This window comes from Pyrus communis, chromosome 6, assembly GCF_041283825.1.
Source record: "Pyrus communis isolate YQ-2024b chromosome 6, ASM4128382v1, whole genome shotgun sequence".
In the NCBI taxonomy this organism is placed as follows: domain Eukaryota; kingdom Viridiplantae; phylum Streptophyta; class Magnoliopsida; order Rosales; family Rosaceae; genus Pyrus; species Pyrus communis.
The window spans coordinates 16,115,363-16,134,351 of record NC_142570.1 but is presented as its reverse complement, the minus strand read 5'-3'; the positions used below and the strand labels follow the sequence as shown (position 1 = coordinate 16,134,351).

The 18,989-nt window shown below is 38.2% G+C and overlaps 1 non-coding gene across 1 annotated transcript; it reads right to left on the bottom strand.

Annotated features, from left to right (window-relative positions):
• Nucleotides 1-8,685: 8,685 nt before the first annotated feature.
• Nucleotides 8,686-8,796, bottom strand: LOC148696350 (small nucleolar RNA R71). Its single transcript, XR_015963837.1, has one exon. It is a non-coding gene; the product is annotated as a small nucleolar RNA R71 (small nucleolar RNA).
• Between the last annotated feature and the right edge of the window lie 10,193 nt (nt 8,797-18,989).

Genomic DNA, 18,989 nt, shown 5'->3' with positions numbered 1-18,989 from the left:
TCCTATAAAAACCCTTGCATTCATTCTCATTCATTCACAATTCATCACACACTTCCATTTCAGAAATTCATCCATTGTACATACCACAAACACTTCCCCCTTTTGTGCCGTGAGTTTCCCTTATAATCCAAACACCATCCTTCCATTTCCACCACTCCCCAAACCATTCACACCATCAAACTATCCCTAGACCTTGTGCTACAACGAAGAGGAAGAGAAGAGTGCCTAAACGTTCATACAATTCAAGTTTAAGTTGTTGGAATGTTTAGGTGTTTCTTTGATTTCAAGGTTTAATTTCAATACTCTTTGTTTTGTACGAATGAGGAATGGAAGATAAGAGGGCCTAAACGTTCATACAATTCAAGTTTGAGTTGTTGGAATGTTTAGGTGTTTCTTTGATTCTCTTTGTTTTGTACCATGAGGAACTTCCTCTTTCGACATCAGTTTTGCTTCAAGGGTTCTTTCTTCTTAATCCTATGTTCACTCATGTTATATATTTTTATGTCAAACCTTTTGTAAACATGAAGTGTAACTAATCTCTCTCTAGGGATTCGATGTAGCCTTGCAAGAGTGCCATGTAGTTAATTCAGAATTCTCATTTAATCTATCTATTTCTTGTTTCATTCTCCGATTTAATTGTGACTTAGTGTGTTGATTTTAGTGCTTGATCATCATTTGAATTAACCACAGGTTGTTTAGCCAAGATTAAAGCACACATCATGCATAATCTTGGTGGATATGTGAATGAATGAAGGGAATGTTTTGCAAACATCCTGCCGAGTGTTCCCTTTGGTTTTGTGAAAGTTTCTTATGCACTACATATTCTTGATTAGGAACCAAAGTTGCACATCACAATTAGGTTCATGATTAGGGACATTTGATCAAGTCCACACATCATATGGCTGATCATATCTAAGTGAAACAAACCCAAGAAATAAGTAGAGGGATGAGTATAAACTGACTTAACAAGCATGGACTTGGCTTAGCAATGGTGAAATCGAATCTCTAGCTACATCTCTATTTGTGCTATCTCATTTCATTAGTTGTTGATTCATTTATTTGTGTCTACTTCATTTTCTTGTGCTTTCAAGTTACAACCACAAATCTGCCTACATTGAGTAGTTTTATTTCTCTAGTTAGAGTTCTTGCAAAACAAGTGATTATATAGGACTAATTAGTCTCTGTGGATTCGACACCCTTACTTGTGCCATTATACTAAACATATTCTAGCATTAGGAAGGAATAAACCTCAACATCATCATTCTATTTTATCAATTTCGTTTTTATAATCTGTTTTAATTAGAATCTGTGCATTTAGTTTAAATTCATCCAAAACCAATCCCCCATTTATTTTAAAGTGTTAGATTAGTTAGAAATACATTTAGTTTGTGTTTCTAAGCGTTTTGATTCATTTTGTTTCCCAAATTCGTCCAAAGTACTCAAGGTGCTCAAAACTGCCCAGAAAGTGTTTTTAAGGCAGTTTCGAGTGCTTTGGGTACTGTTTGAGTCTTTTGGTTTGTTTTAGTGTTTTAAAGTTTAGTTTTGCAATATTTGAGTCTAGTATAGTATTTTATTTTGTGTTTTTACGTTTTTGAGTCAAATCCAAGTGATTAATAATCCCCCCTAATCCCCGGTCCAGAACGATCCCTACTTACAAACTTACTACAATTGACAAAAAGAGGGTTTAATTTGTGCGCGTATAATTCTCGCATCAATATCTTAGACTTTGACGACGATTTTGAGCGAGCCTTGAGAAGAAAGAAGAATCAACAAGAGCCTCAACCACATCCACCTGCACCAGACCTTGAAGAGGACGAAATACAAGTGGAGGAGGAGGCCACGGCAAGGGTTGTTGAGGAAGAACAAGTTATGGCAGCCGACAACCGAACAATCAAGGAGCTTTCCGCTTCGGGATTGGTTAATGCCATGCCTCTATGCATTCAATATCCAAGGGCAGTCCCCGACAAGACTGACGAGTTCGAACTCAAGTCCAGTTTATTGCATCATATTCTTAAGTTCCATGGCTTGTCTATGGAAGATCCTAATAAACACTTGAAGGAGTTCGAGGTTGTTTGCTCAAGTATGACCCCGGTGAATGTTGATGGGAGCATTTTGAAGATGAAGGCTTTCCCCTTTTCTCTCTTGGAAAAGGCTAAAGATTGGTTGTATGAACTGGCTCCCGGAACTGTCACATCATGGGAGAGTATGAAAAGGGCGTTTTTTGGAGAAGTTTTTCCCAACTTCTCGAGTCATTCTTTTACGTAAAAGAATTAGTGGCATTCAGCAAGATCAAGGTGAATCATTTCCAACTTATTATGAACGTTTTAAAACCCTTGTTGCTTCATGTCCACAGCACCAGATGAAGGAGGAGCTTCTTCTCCAATATTTCTACGAAGGGCTTCTCCCAATTGAACGTCAAATGCTAGATGCCTCAGCGGGTGGAGCTTTAGTGGACAAAACACCCATGGCCGCCAAGACTCTCATTGCCAACCGAGCTTTGAATGCTCAACAATACGAAGAAGTTGGCCAAAGAGACATGCCACGACAACAACAAAGTGTAAATGAGGTAAGTGCAATTTCTGACATTCAATCACAATTGGCTAATCTTACTTCTCTTGTGTCTCAGGTTGTCATGGGGTCAAAACCACAAGAAAACCAAGTGTGTGGCGTATGCTCAATGCAAGGGCATCCATCCGAGACATGCCCTCAATTGATAGAGAATGGAGGATGGGAATCTGCCAATGCCATTGGTTTCCAAGGCCAAAACCAACCCAAATATGATCCGTACTCCAACAACTACAACCCCGGATGGAGAGATCACCCTAATTTCAAGTGGAGAGAGTCCCAACAATCTGCACCACAAAGGGGAATTCAACAAAACCCCCCTGGGTTCCCACGGCCATACCAATCCAACCAACCACCATTGTCCCAAAACAACTCAGGTTCGTCTTTTGATAATTCTTAAGTTATTCAATTACTAACTACATTGGCGCAGGGGCAAGAAAAACAAGCAAAGGACATGCACAATTACGCCAATGAAGTGCAAAATCAAGCTCGAGAGGTGACTGAATTGAAGAGACAAGTGGGACAAATGGCTGAGTTCATGGGCCAATTTAGAGAGCAAGGCAAGTTGCCTAGCTCAACCATCGTCAATCCAAAAAGAGGTTTTGAAACTGCTAAGGCTATCACCTTGAGAAGTGGCAAACAAGTTGGAACGGCCTCACAACCCTCTAAATCAGCCCCAACGGAGGACGAAAAGTTGCAATTTGAGGAGGGGGATCAAGAGCAAGCCACGGCAAGGGTAACACTACCCATGCCGCAGCCACCCAACCTGCACCATTCGGCTTCCAAGGGTAAGGAGGTTCCAAATTCGATTATTTCTAATGTTATTCCTCCAAATGCACCCTTTCCTCGTAGATTCATGCAAACAAAGAAGGAGGAAGCTGAAAAGGACATCTTGGAGACATTTAGGAAAGTACAAGTCAATATACCACTTTTGGATGCAATTAAGCAAGTTCCAAGGTATGCTAAGTTTTTAAAAGAACTTTGCACTAATAGGAAGAAAATTTCGAACAAAGAGGTTGTAAAGGTAAGTGAAAATGTCTCAGCCATCTTGCAACGTAAATTGCCCCCTAAATGCAAAGATCCGGGTAGTTTTACAATTCCTTGTGTTATTGGCAATAATCGTTTTGAACATGCCATGCTAGACTTAGGTGCATCTATTAATGTTATGCCTTACTCAATTTATGCATCTATGAACCTAGGTGAGTTAAAAAATGATGGTGTGGTTATTCAATTGGCCGATAGATCTAATGCCTATCCAAAGGGTGTTTTGGAAGATGTTTTAGTGCAGGTTAATGATTTAATCTTTCCGGCTGATTTTTTATGTACTTGAAATGGAAGACTCGGTTCATTCTCCACCCTTGCCACTCCTACTTGGAAGACCATTCATGAAAACAGCTCAAACGAAGATTGATGTGGCCAAGGGAGTATTAACAATGGAGTTTGGTGGTGATATAATTAAATTCAATGTTTATGACTCTATTAAGAAGCCTAATGATGTTCGTTCTTGTTTTGCCATTGATGTGCATAAGGATATAGGGCAGGAACAATCCACACCTATCAAGAAGGATGCATCAAGAACCACCATTGAAGAGGGAATTGGAGTGGTTGCCCTAAAACCATCCAATTTGGCCGAGAGTAGCCATAGTGACTTTGTTGATATGGCTGCCATTTTTGAGCCTCCATCACAATATGTTTGTAAGTCTCCAACCCCAATTCCAATTCCCATTTCAACTAATACGGTGTTACCTTCTTTGGTGCAGGTACCCAATCGATTTCAAGGTGGTGGGAGCATTTACATGGACTTTAGGAACCAAAACACCACAATCCGGGAGGATCACTATCCCCTCCCATTCATTGAGCCATGCTATGAACACTTTGGGAAGCATGCTGTGGAGGACAGATCCCTCCATGCCGTGGGTACTACTAGTGAAGCTTAACACGGCGTATTCGTATGGCTGGAAGACGTTAAAGCAAGCGCTTCTTGGGAGGCAACCCATGTATTCGACAAGGAGAAGATGGAACTTCCATTCGAAACCCAGATTTGCGTTTCTAAACCCTTCTCCTTGCTGTTTATTTTATCATGCTTAGTTGCTTATTATTTGTTTGCTTTTATGTGAGTCTTTGTGTGAAACATTGAGGACAATGTTTGATTTAAGTGTGGGGGGGGGGGGGGGGGGGGTAAACAAGTGTTTTTATGCAAAATTCGTGGGATTCTATCACCTATCACTTCTAATGTTGTTTCTCACTGTTTTTAAGTGTTTTTAGTGCATTTTAAGCTGTTTTGGTGTGTGTTGAAGTAAAAATCCGAAAATTTGAAAAAAATTGAAAAAAGTGTTTTGAAAAAGCCAAAAAGAGTTGTTTTTGTGTGTTTGTTTGTGTCTTAGGGTACCTTCCAACACAATGATGAGGATTTGGTTTTTAATGCATGACTGTTAAAGAAAGTTACAAACAATGATGGACGTGTGATTTGCTCTTTGGTTTATGCTTGGTTGTAGTTATAGTTTACGAATTCACATGTAATCACAAAGGATAAAATCAGTTTTTGTAACATGCTTGAAGGAAGGAACTCAAACAAACGCTACATCCCTGAGAGATTTGAGCCTAAACGTTTATTTGGAGAGTTATTAATCTGTGCATTCTTGTTTTCTAAAGTCGTTGCATGATCTCATTATTCTTTGCTTGGTTGCTACTTAGAATGCGTTTCATCATTATAGTTCCAAATACTAGAACTCATACCCGTTTTATTCAAAGCATGAAATTGATTAGCATAACAAATAACAAGATGAAGTTGTGTAGTAGTCACCACCATAGCCAAATAGCCGAATCCACCCTTGTCATTTGTATTGTTGGTCTAAACCCCTTTGAGCCTTAGTTAGCCTATTTTCTTGTTAACCACATCACCCTTACCTAGCCTAGAATAGGACTTTCCATACCCTTGTTCTTGAAGTATAGTGGAGCATAACTGATAAGTCACATTTTGCATGCATTTATATCTTCCTTACTTGGTGTCTTTGTGATTGTTTTGGATTAAACTAGTCGCGTTTTACATTGTTTTGTGTTAGTGTGCAGCCAAGGTGTAATAAGATCAATTGGAAGGCAAATGAAGGAAAATGGTGCAATTCGACCACATTGGGTGGTTCTAAACAAGGCAAAAACATGCAGATTTATTATTATTCCACATGGCTTGTGCCGTGTACCTCCTTGCCTAAAACATTCAGCCATATTTCCACCAACAAACACAATCATGTCATGCAAATCCCATGTGGTTCCAAGTCAGATTATGCACTTCTAAAACATCAAAACATGCATTCACATGCATGTCCACAACCTGACCCGTGCATTCCATTTCCCTTCTTCACTTCTCTTTGCAGAAATCCACATGCACCTCAATTAAACATTCCATGCCATTTCAGCTCCACTTATGCCCATGCCGTGTGCTTTCTGCCATTCCCATAGTATTATAACCAATTTCAGGTTATCCCCTTCATGCTTGCAGACATTCCACATGTGTTTTGGATTAAATAAACCACACTTGCAGATCATGTCCATGCTTTGCAGGTATCACACTCAGAAACCCATCATTCCATCAGATTTATGCTCTGCCATCTGAGTTAAACAAATGTTAGATCCAATCTGAATGTTGGGGGATCACACACACTCTATTTGGCTCCATTTTCTGTCCATCATTCACTCTAATTTCGCCCTCTCCATTGCATTGCATTCTACATTCTTTTCCTTTCACAGAAACTGCTCATTTTCTCTCCCTTTCCCATCCGCAAGGTTCCTTCTTCATTTTCAGTCCATTACACACTCTAAAACCCCCCTACTTCACTCCATTCTCTGTCCATTTCTGTCCTAAGGGCAGAAACCATCCAAACAAAACCAATCTACTTCATCCGCACCACATTTGGAGAAGCAACACCAAGGAACTCTTCAAGGACTTCAACATCAGTTTTGCTTCAAGGGTTCATTCTTATCAATTCTATGTTCATTCATGTTTTATACTTTTATGTCAAATCTTTTGTAAACATGAATTGTAACTAAGCTTCCTCTAGGGATTCGATGTAACCTTGCAAAGTTTGCTATGTAATTAAGTTAGAATGCTCAGTTTGTCTACCTAGTTCTTGATTCATTCTCTGTTATAATTGTGAATTTGTGGGTTGATTTGTATGCTTGATCGCCATTTGAGTTAACCACAAGTTATTTAGCCAAGATTAAAACATACATCATGTCTAATATTGGTGGATTTGTGAATGAATGAAGGGAAAGATTGGCAAACATCCTGCCAAGTGTTCCCTTTGGTTTAGTGAACGTTTCTTGTGCATTACATACTCTAGATTATGAACCAAAGTTGCACATCACAATTAGGTTCAAGATTATAGACATTTGATCAAATCCACACATCATATGGTTGATCATATCCAAGTGAAACAAACTCAAGAAATTTGTAGATGAATGAGTATAAACCAACTTAACAAACATGGATTTAATTGAGCAATGGTGAAATCGAATCCCTAGTTTCATTTCCATTGATACTATCTCATTATATTGGTTGTTGATTCATTGATTTGTGTTTACTTCATTCTCTTAGGCTTTCAAGTTAAAACAACAAATCTGCATAGTTTGATTAGTTTGATTCAAATCTGCCTATTTAGACTAGTTTGATTCATTTCTTAGATTTCTTGCAAACAAGTAGTTACATAGGTCCAATTAGTCCCTGTGGATTCGACACCCTTGCTTATGCCATTATACTAAATATATTCTTGCATTAGGAAGGAAATATACATCAACAAAAAATGGCGCCGTTGCCGGGGACTGATTTCAGTCCCTTGTAATTGCTTGTTTGCTTGTTTGCTATTTTGATTAGTGTCAAGGTTCATAACTTGTCAAATTGATAACTGGAAGTTGATTTAAGTTGCATACAATTTTAAGTGTGGAAAAGAATCCCTTAGCCATTCCATTAGCCATTGGTTTACATCAACTTGCTTTACAATCTGATTTCGTTATAATCTGTCCATTTAAATGCATTTCGTCCAAATACAATTTCTCCCTATAGTTTGTTAAGTTTTAGGCTTAGAATCTGTCTTATCTTGTGTTTTGAAGCATTTTGAGTCAAGCTCAAACCTAATTTTCGTCCAAAATTGAGTTTAGTGTCAAAACTGCCCAGTTTGTGTTTTTAGGCAGTTTTGAGAGTTTTTAGCTTGTTTTGAGTGTGAATCTGTTTTGAATCCTTGGAGTCTTTGTTTTGTCCAAATTAGTTAGAAAGTGTTTTGATTTGTGTTTACAAGTGTTTTGATTCAAGTTTCCATCCAATTTCGTCCAAATTAGTGTAGGTGCTCAAAACTGCCCAGAAAGTGTTTTTTAGGCAATTTTGAGTCTTCTAGTTGCTGTTTTGGGTTTTAGGATTGTTTAAGTGTTCTAAGCGTTTAGTTCCACATCCCTTGAGTACTTTCAAACGTTTTTAAGTTTATTTTTGTTCATTTCATTGTTGTTTGCTAGTTAAACTTTGTTCTTGTCATTATAAGCAGATTCTTGATTTTCATTCAAATTTGTGTTACTTTGTTTCAGGTAGTATATGTCAAATAGACTTGTTGAGTTAGGCCAAAGAATTGAACGGTTGAAGGGCCACACTTTAGACAACTTTGTGCCATCAAGTTCATCCTTTAACCTTGAGGAAGAGGAAGGGAATTCACCTAGTTCAACAAGTAAAGAATCTGAGCAATTTGATTGGGCAAGAGAAGAAGAGATGGCGGGCAACCTAGATGAGCTTCGAGCTTTGGAGGACTTTGCTCAACTAATCATACCAAATTCACCTTCATGCATCTTGCTGCCCACAGAAGCTAGAAACTATGATCTCAAATCTTCATATTTTCATATGTTTCCCTCATTTTATGGCTTACCTAATGAAGACCCTTTAGCTCATATTAAAGAGTTTTACAATGTTGTGAGTGGTTTACCTTTGCAGGGAGTAAGTGAAGCAAATTTGAGGATGAGAGTGTTTCCTTACACCTTAAAAGATAGGGCCAAGAGTTGGTTGATGACTCTAACACCAGGTTCCCTCACCACATGGGATGCCGTGGCTAAGAAGTTCTTGGAGAAGTTCTTTTCCACTCAAAAGACAGCCACATTACGGGGACAAATCTTCAACTTCAAACAAGATGATGGTGAACCTTTCAATGAGTGTTGGGAGCGTTTTAAAGGCCTCTTGATACAATGTCCACACCATGGGTTACCTTTTCACTTACAAATGCAAATTTTCTATGATGGACTAACCCAAAATTGTCAATCAACTGTTGATAATGCAGCAGGTGGAGCATTGAAGAAAAAGAATGCTCAAGAGTCATATAACATTTATGAGATGTTGGGGTCTAATGCTCAACACAAAGATTTAAGGGGTAAGAAAGTTGGAGTCTATGAAACAAGTTCTAATCATGAGCTTTTATTGCAGGTAGCTAACCTAGAAAGGAAGCTTGAATCCGTGCTCAACATGGTGCCAAAAGCAAATGAAGTGTGTGCCATTTGCAACATACCAAGCCATCCTACTCACCAATGTCCATCTAGGGAAGCTTACCCCGAGTATGTTCAAGAACAAGTGAACCTCATGAATTCTTACAACCAAAGGCCAAGGAATGATATGTATTCCAATACATATAACCCGAGTTGGAGAGATCATCCCAATTTTTCATGGAAGAACAACAATCCAATCCAAAATTTCCAACCAAAACCTGCCACTAGCCTTGAGGACACGGTTAAATTGTTAGCCCAAAACACTTTGCAATTCCAACATTCCACAAATAGCGCTCTCCAACAACATTCAGCAGCCCTAACCAAAATGGAGACACAATTGGGGCAGATTGCAGATGCCTTGAACCAAAGAGAGGTTGGGAAGTTTCCAAGCCAACCTGTGATACTCCAAAGGAACCAAGAGCAAGCCAAAGCAATCACTACACTTAGAAGTGGTAAGGGTATTGATAATAGAGTTGGCAATGAAGTTACTAATGAATATGATCATGTGAATGCAGGTGTCACTCAAGGAGACAATGAGAAATCAATTGAGGAACCAAGCCATGCCACTTCCTCCCTGGAAGCACCAAATCTTCACAAGGCCGAGAAACCATACACTCCACCAATACCATTCCCTGGAAGACTTGCCAAGAGCAAGCAGGATAAGTCATTCAAAGAAATTTTTGATATACTGAGCAAAGTGAATGTTAACTTACCTTTGCTTGATGTCATTAGGAACATGCCGGCATATGGGAAGTTCTTCAAGGAGTTAAACAGCTACAAAAGGAAGTATGGACCACATGAGAAGGTTGTGGTGTCTGAGAATGTGAGTGCAGTTTTGCAAAGAAAACTTCCACCAAAGCTCAAGGATCCAGGCAGTTTCTCTATCAACATCACCATAGGGGACAAGAAAGTAGAGAAGGCAATGCTTGATTTGGGTGCTAGCATCAACTTAATGCCTTATTCAGTGTACCTTCAACTAGGTTTGGGAGATTTGAAAGCCACCACCATTTCATTACAACTTGCAGACAGATCAGTGAAATATCCAAGAGGTATAGTAGAAGATATTCTAGTTCAAGTTGATAAACTAATCTTGCCTGCAGATTTTGTAGTGTTGGACATGGAAGAAGCTCCTATACATGATCGTGAGTTGCCAATATTGCTTGGGAGACCCTTCATGGCCACAGCCAAGACCATCATCGATGTGCAAAATGGACTCCTCACTATGACAGTGTTAGGAGAGACAGTTCAATTCAAAGTGTTTGAATCTCTTACTCATCCTTCTTCATCTCTTGATTGTTATGCCATTGATGTGCTTGATTCAATTGTTTTCTCTAAGTTCTTGCAGGCACAATCGGATGAACCATTGCAAACTGTTTTGAGTCAATCTCAAGATGAGTTTGATGAGGAAGATGCACTCATGGAAGAAGTAGCTGCTTTGGAAGCATTAGCACTGTATCCTTTCAATGTTTCACCTCGTTTTGAGCCTTTAGAATCATCAATGTCACATCTAACTCCTTCTACTGTTAAAGCACCAAAACTTGAACTTAAACCACTTCCACCACATCTAAAATATGCATATCTAGCTGAATTTGAAACTCTTCCAATTATCATAGCTTCTGATCTCACCCCAAATGAAGAAGATAAACTAATTAGGGTGTTAAAAGAGTTCAAATCTGTTTTTGGTTGGTCTATTGCAGATATCAAGGGAATAAGCCCTACCATGTGCATGCATAGGATCCTTTTGGAGGAAGGAGCAAAAACAAGCCGTGAGCCACAAAGAAGGCTCAATCCACACATGAAGGAAGTTGTTAGGAATGAGGTGTTAAAATTGTTAGATGTGGGGATCATATATCCCATTTCTGATAGCAAATGGGTGAGTGCTATTCAGGTGGTGCCTAAGAAGGTGGGAATCACTGTGATGAGGAATGAAAACAATGAGCTTGTGACCACCAAGCCCACGGCCAGTTGGCGTGTTTGCACCGATTACAGGAAGTTGAATTCTAGCACTAGAAAAGATTACTTTCCTATGCCTTTCATAGATCAAATGCTTGAGAGATTGGCGGGTTACTCACACTATTGTTTTCTTGATGGTTACTCAGGTTACAATCAAATTGCAATCGCTCCGGAGGATCAAGAGAAAACAACCTTTACTTGCCCCTTTGGCACATTTGCATACAGGAGAATGCCTTTTGGACTTTGCAATGCTCCAGCAACATTCCAAAGATGTATGTTGGCCATCTTCTCTGACATGGTAGAAAGGTTCATTGAGGTATTTATGGATGACTTCTCAGTGTTTGGTTCCTCTTTTGATGAATGTCTTAACCATCTCTCTTTAGTACTTCAAAGATGCCAGGAAACAAATTTGGTTCTCAATTGGGAAAAGTGCCAATAAATGGTGAAACAAGGAATTGTGTTGGGACATGTAATCTCTAGCAAAGGAATGGAGGTAGACAAAGCCAAAATTGACGTCATCACCAATATGGTAGCCCCCACCACTGTGAAGGGAGTAAGAAGTTTTTTGGGCCATGCGGGTTTTTATCGTCGTTTCATTAAGAACTTTTCAATGATCACCCGTCCATTATGCAATCTGTTAGCTAAAGATGTTGTATTTCATTTTGATAAGGCTTGTATGGATGCATTCAATACTTTGAAAAATGAACTAACCTCGGCCCCTATTATTATGGCACCAGATTGGTCGTTACCTTTTGAATTGATGTGTGATGCCTCTGACTATGCTATTGGTGCAGTTTTAGGGCAAAGGGTGAACAAGCTTCCACATGTGATCTACTATGCAAGCCGGACTCTGCATGATGCTCAACTTAACTATTCCACAACTGAAAAGGAGTTGCTTGCTGTTGTTTTTGCCTTAGAAAAGTTTAGGTCATATCTTGTGGGATCTAAAGTTATTGTGTTTTCTGATCATGCAGCCATTAGGTATTTGATGACAAAGAAAGATGCTAAACCACGCTTGATTAGATGGATACTCTTACTACAAGAGTTTGACTTGGAAATTCGAGATAAGAAGGGCAGTGATAATGTTGTGGCTGACCATTTGTCCAGGCTTAATGAAAACCATGGAGTGGGACAACCCTTGCCCCTAAATGAATCATTTCCAGATGAGCAACTTTTTGTTGTTCAAGAAAAAGAACCATGGTATGCGGACTTTGTGAATTATCTTGCCTGTGGTATAATGAGAAATGACCTTTCTTTTCAGGAAAGAAAGAAGTTCCTTGCCATGGCCAAGCACTACGTTTGGGACGAACCATATTTGTTTAAATATTGCCCTGATCAAATCATTAGGAGATGTGTCCCAGAGAGTGAGCAACAAAGCATTCTAACGTTTAGCCACACATTGGCATGTGGAGGCCATTTTGGTGCCAAAAAGACATCTCTAAAGGTTTTACAATCTGGTTTCTTTTGGCCTACTTTATTCAAAGATGCTTTTGATTTTTGCTCTAAATGTGATAGGTGCCAGAAAATGGGGAACATTAGTCGAAGAAATGAGATGCCATTGAACAACATTTTGGTGGTAGAACTCTTTGATGTTTGGGGAATCGATTTCATGGGACCATTTCCATCCTTTTTTGGCTACTTATACATATTAGTGGCAGTGGATTACGTATCCAAATGGGTTGAAGCCATTGCTACAAGAACTAATGATCATAAGGTTGTGTTGAATTTTCTTAAAGATGTGATTTTTTGTAGGTTTGGAACCCCAAGAGCTATTATTAGTGATGGTGGCAGCCATTTCTGCAACAAACCTTTTGAATCCTTGATGAAGAAGTACAACATCAACCACAAAGTGGCAACCCCGTACCATCCTCAGACCTCAGGACAAGTGGAGATTAGCAATAGGGAGATCAAGAATATTTTGATGAAGACTGTGAGCCCTACAAGGAAAGACTGGTCACTAAGGTTAAATGATGCACTATGGGCATATAGAACAGCATACAAGACCCCCATTGGCATGAGTCCTTATCGCCTTGTGTTTGGGAAAGCTTGTCATTTGCCAATGGAGCTTGAACACCGTGCATATTGGGCCATCAAGAAGTTCAACTTTGATTACAAGGATGCCGGAGTAGCAAGGAAGCTCCAACTTAATGAGTTGGAAGAGCTTAGAAATGAGGCATATGAGAATGCCAAAATCTACAAGGAACGGACTAAGCTCTATCATGACAAGGCCATCCTAAGGAAGGAGTTTCACCAAGGTATGAAAGTACTTTTGTTTGACTCACGTTTGAGACTTTTTCCAGGAAAATTGAAGTCTAGGTGGGTGGGACCATTCAAAGTCTTGCAAACATTTCCCCATGGAGCTGTGGAGATAGAGAACATGAAGAATGGCACTTCTTTTAAAGTCAATGGGCAGCGATTGAAACCATATTTGGAGAAAGTAGAGGAGGAGCCAGTGTATCAAGTTGTAGATTTTCTTGAGTTTACAACACCATGAACAAACTACCATGTCTTGCCTAGACATTAAATAAAGCGCTTGCTAGGAGGCAACCTAGTGTGGTTTGTGTTCTTTCTTTATGTTGTGTTTATTTTGTTACCATTCTATTTTCTTTGCCTACTTACATTGCATACAAGTTTAAACATCGAGGACAATGTTTAGATTAGGTTTGGGGCTGGTTTGGAAGTTTTGTTTTGTGTTTGTTGTTTTGTGTTTGTGCCTATTTGAGGTGTTAGTTTTGGTTAAAAGTGTTTTTGCATGCTAATACGAATGTATATGAGGACTATGTTTGAAAACAAACAATTGGGTTGCTATGGAAAAGAGTTGCATCTTGTTGTCATTTATAAAGCTATAACTCTTGAAATTATGATGATAGAGGTACCATACTCAAATTCTGGAAGAAGAATAGTGGAGACTACCCTAGTGAGTTATTTTGAGCCTAAATGCTTCTTTGAGAGGGTTTAAAGTGTTTCTACTCCTATCTCTTTCTTTCAATTTCACTTTAAATGATCTCATTACTTCTATTTTGATTGGATACTAAGAATTACTCTCTTTGCAGATACCATGTGTTTAGTATCATTCGTGAATGAACTCAATGAGATGATTTTAGGCTATGCATGTTTAACTACTAAAAGGCTTAAATCCTACCCATTTGTGTGTTCCATTCACCCTCGTTGCAGCCAAACACTTTAGCCCAATTCTTTCATCACCCACACCATACTCTACCCATTCTAGCCCATTACAAACCATACCTTATAGTTTGGGGAATACCAATGTGATGAAGACTAAGGGCAGATTGAGTTATAGAACAAGATTGTGGCATGTACCGAGGGCGCCTATGTTGAAGATGCTTCTAAAAAAAAAAAAGGGGTTATAAAAAAAAGAAGAGAATTAAAATGGATACAAGTTCCAAATCTCCTCATTATAAGACATAGGGCCTGGATGCCAAAAACAAAGAAGAAAGAAAACAAATGCAAGTGAAGAGCATGATCCTCAAGAACACTTTGGTATGCCCCAAGCTCTAGTATTTCATATCAAGTTTTTCATAACCTATACCCTAAGCCTTGCATTACAACCTTGAGAAAGACCTAGCTGATCATTGAGGATGTATTCATGGGTGATGGTAAGTGTGTGTGTTATCTATATTCTTAGCATTTGATTCATTTCATGAGATCTACTCAGAAACTGTGCTTCCATTTCAGATTTCATATGTGAGAATTTTGATTTCCTTTACATAATTTCACTCATATATGTTGTTGAGAGACTAAACCTTAAGATCTGAGTGAAAGCTTGAGTGGAAGCTGTGAGGAGTAGAGTTGAGGCGAATTCTGTCTTAAGCATTTGGGTATGGTGACTGTGAAGTCGTAAGACATGGAGAAATATCTTTATACGTTACAATTGATACGATTCTTTGAAGTGGCAATCTTTTGAGTTGAATGAATGACACAATCTTCATTGGTTCTTATTAGTTTGTTTAAAGCATGTTTTAACCAAGTTGTTTGCAGATTTTGTAAATGTTTGTGGGTGTCATCACTGTAAACCCTCAGGAGACACAACTCCTCCAACTAGGGACACCTAGGGGTTCAAAGGCTTGTTGCACATGCTCAGTGCAATCGTTTAGCCAGCGAAAGTGGTTTAGTTAGATGTTTGAGTTTTGTGTGTTTTAGTTTTAAGTTTGCTCGAGGACTAGCAAAAACCAGGTTTGGGGGTATTTGATAAGTCACATTTTGCATGCATTTATATCTTCCTTACTTGGTGTCTTTGTGATTGTTTTGGATTAAACTAGTCGCGTTTTACATTGTTTTGTGTTAGTGTGCAGCCAAGGTGTAATAAGATCAATTGGAAGGCAAATGAAGGAAAATGGTGCAATTCGACCACATTGGGTGGTTCTAAACAAGGCAAAAACATGCAGATTTCTTATTATTCCACATGGCTTGTGCCGTGTACCTTGATACGAGATTTATACGCGCACAAATTAAACCCTCGTTTGACAATTGTAGTATAGTTATAAGTAGGGATCGTTCTTGGCCGGGGATTAGGAGGGATTGCTAATCTAATGAAAACTGACTCAAAGATGTAAAAATATACTTCAAAACACGTAAACAAAATCAAAAGACTCTTAACTAAACTTGTATGACTCAAAACAAACTTAAAAGACTCAAAACAACTCAAAACAATAAAAAAGACTCAATTTAGACTCTAGGACTTGACTTGGACGAAAATAGAATTGGTTTTGACTCAAAAACACTCAAACTCACAATTAGGACAGATTTGACACAACTAAATAAAGGGGATTAGGTTTTTGACGAATTTAAAAGAAAAACAAGTAACTAAAAGACTTAAGTAAACTTTGGACGAATTTGGGGATATGGATGGGTGATTAGCTAGCTAGAGGGTCCTTCTCCACACATGACACACTTGCATACAAATTGATTTCCAGTTGCTTTTCGATAAACCATGAACCTCAACACCCTAGATTAACCGTGACATCACTAATTAACCCTCAGATTTTCCTTAAGTTATTGGATTGGATGACATCATACGACAACCCAAAGCATTCTTCAAAAGTCCCCTACATGACATCATAATAGAGATACAATCAAAGATCATTACGTTCTATGAAAATCATAAGTATTGACAAAGCACTTGTAACTATGACATCATGATACTCATGCTAGGAATTTACTTAACATGATTGTGAAAACAACCTTAACTACTTGTGAATATAAGTTTGTAACGATTATGTGAAACTCCCTTATATTCTAGCCCCAAATTCATGCATGCAAACTAAGTGTGCACCCTTAATCAACAAACAAGAATAAGTTATCCATCAAACGGTTAAGTAAATTGCATTCACAATTTATGAAATCACAACTGGAATTAATCAATTCATATTGCAAATATAATCATGGTTTCAAAGTCTCCCCTAGCTAAAACAAGTTTAGCTCCTCATGTTTACAACAAAACAAAGAGAATATAAATTAAACATTGAAAACAAAGATTGAATACACCTAGAAACGCTCCAACAATCCAAGCTTGAATAGCCAAAACGTCCAAGGCTTCTCCTCTCTTCTTTCTCCTTCTTTGTTGCGGCACAATAACATAAGGTCTAGGGATAATTGGTTTGGGGGATGGAAGTGTGGAATGGAAAAATGGTGTTTGGATTATAAGGGGAGAGATGGGAAGCTCACGGCTAGGGAAGGGAGAATGTGTTTGTAATGTGTTGTGTATGAAAATGAGATGTCCATGAATGAATGAATGCAAGGGTATTTATAGGAGTAGTGGAGGGAACATATGGCTATGTCATTTGTAGGTGAAGTAGGTGGATGTTGTAGGTGAAGTGGATGTTGTAGGTGAAGTAGGTGGATGTTGTAGGTGAAGTAGGTGGATGTTGTAGGTGAAGTGGATGTTGTAGGTGAAGTAGGTGGATGTTGTAGGTGAAGTAGGTGGATGATATGTTAAGTGATAAGTGATAAGTGATATGATATGTGGTTATGATATGATAAGTGGTTAAGTGGTGATGATAAGTGATAAGTGATTAAGTGATATGATATGTGGTGATGATAAGTGATAAGTGCATGTGGGTTAACTAATGAAGGAAATGCATGTGCAATGACAATGTGTTAGAATGGATGTGTGTTATGCATGGCATGATTGGGATTAGGAAAGGTTTAAATGTCCTAAAACTAAAGAGAACAAGGTTCCAACACTTTGGCTCCAATTAGGTCTTCAATTTCGTCCAACACTTTGGCTTCAAGCATAAGCTATCTGTCCTTAGCCCAAAAGTGCTCCAAAAGTCTCCAAAATGCATCTTTTTGCTCCTTTAGCCCTTTCGACCTACAAACACACGAAAATAGCTTAAAGTACTAAAATAACTAAAGAAACATAACGTAAATGCACGAGAACAAGCCATTTAAGTCGCATGAAAATGCTCCTATCAAATACCCCCACACTTATCTTTGCTAGTCCTCGAGCAAAACAAAACAAAAGAAACCAGAAACAAAACAAAACGAACAAGTAAAACACAACCTAAACCTTCCAACAAACGTCTCAGGGATTTCCAAAGCACATGACAAGTTAAAAATCATTATTCCCACAGATTTTAGCCATTTTTACACTTAAGTACATTCTTACTCATAGTCACCACATACTAGTTCACAATTAAGCATTTAAAACCATGTTTTGAATGTAGTAACATGCCTTAGAGAATTCCCTCAATTCCTTACTAGAATGCACTCTATTTTCACATAGATTTTCTGACTACACACCCTACACTAGTTATATGTGAGAAGATTGATGTAAACATGTAGACGAACACTCACATATGTTATAACAAGGAAAGCATTTTCTGAATTTACGATAACGACATGAATATGATCTCATGAATGGAATGCTACTACTTAGAATGAGAACCAGTGATTCCATAAGCTCATATCAATTCCAAACTCCACATTATTAAACACATAACGATCAAGATAGAAGTCAAAGGGGTGTAACGGGGCTAAAGGTGTTTGGCTAAAGAAGGTATATGGAAAACAAAGGTTCTCAAAGAAATAGCGAGCAAAGCATTTGAATTAACGTAGAAATCACTTTTGAATGAAAACTCAACTTTTGATCAAGGGGGAACAAGTTCTTTTTCCTTTCTTTCTTTTCTTTTCTGTTTTTCTTTTACATATATTTTTCACAATTTTTTTTTTTTTTTTTTTTTTTTTTTTTTTCTCAAAACATACATAAACGCTTAAGAACAAAACATTCTCTCCCCCACACTCATTTTCTTTCATAATGTACTCAAAAGGAATTCATTTAAGTCATGCTCACTATCTTTTAAGAACAAGGGTACGGATGGTCCTAATCTAGGCTAGGTAAGGGTTGATGTGGTTAGCAAAGAAAATAGGTTAAACGAGGCTCAACGGGGTTAAGACTTACAATATATACGAAATATGGGAAGTAAGGCTATTTGGCTATGGTGGCAACTACACAACTTCATCTTGATATATGTTATGCAATCAATATCATGCTTTGAATGAAACGGATATAAGTTCTAGCATTTAGTTCTATCATGATACAATTGCATTCTAAGTAGCAACCAAGCAAGGAATAATGAGATCATGCAACAACTTTAGAAAACAAAGAATCATAGAAAATAACTCTCCAAAGAAAGTAATGGCTCGAGTCTCACAGGGTTGTAGCGTTTGTTTGAGTTCCTTCCTTCAAGCATGTTACAAAAACGAATTTTTCTTTTATGATTGCATGTGAAGTCATACATTATAACCATAACCAAACATATACCAAGAGTAAATCAAACTTTCATCCATGTTTATAATTCTCTTTAACAGTCATGCAATTACAAACCAAATCCTCATCATTGTGTTGGAAGGTACCCTAAGACACAAACACACAAAAACGACTCAAAACACTCTTTTTAGGTTTTTCAAAACATGTTTTTCAAATTTTTATGTGATTTTCGGAT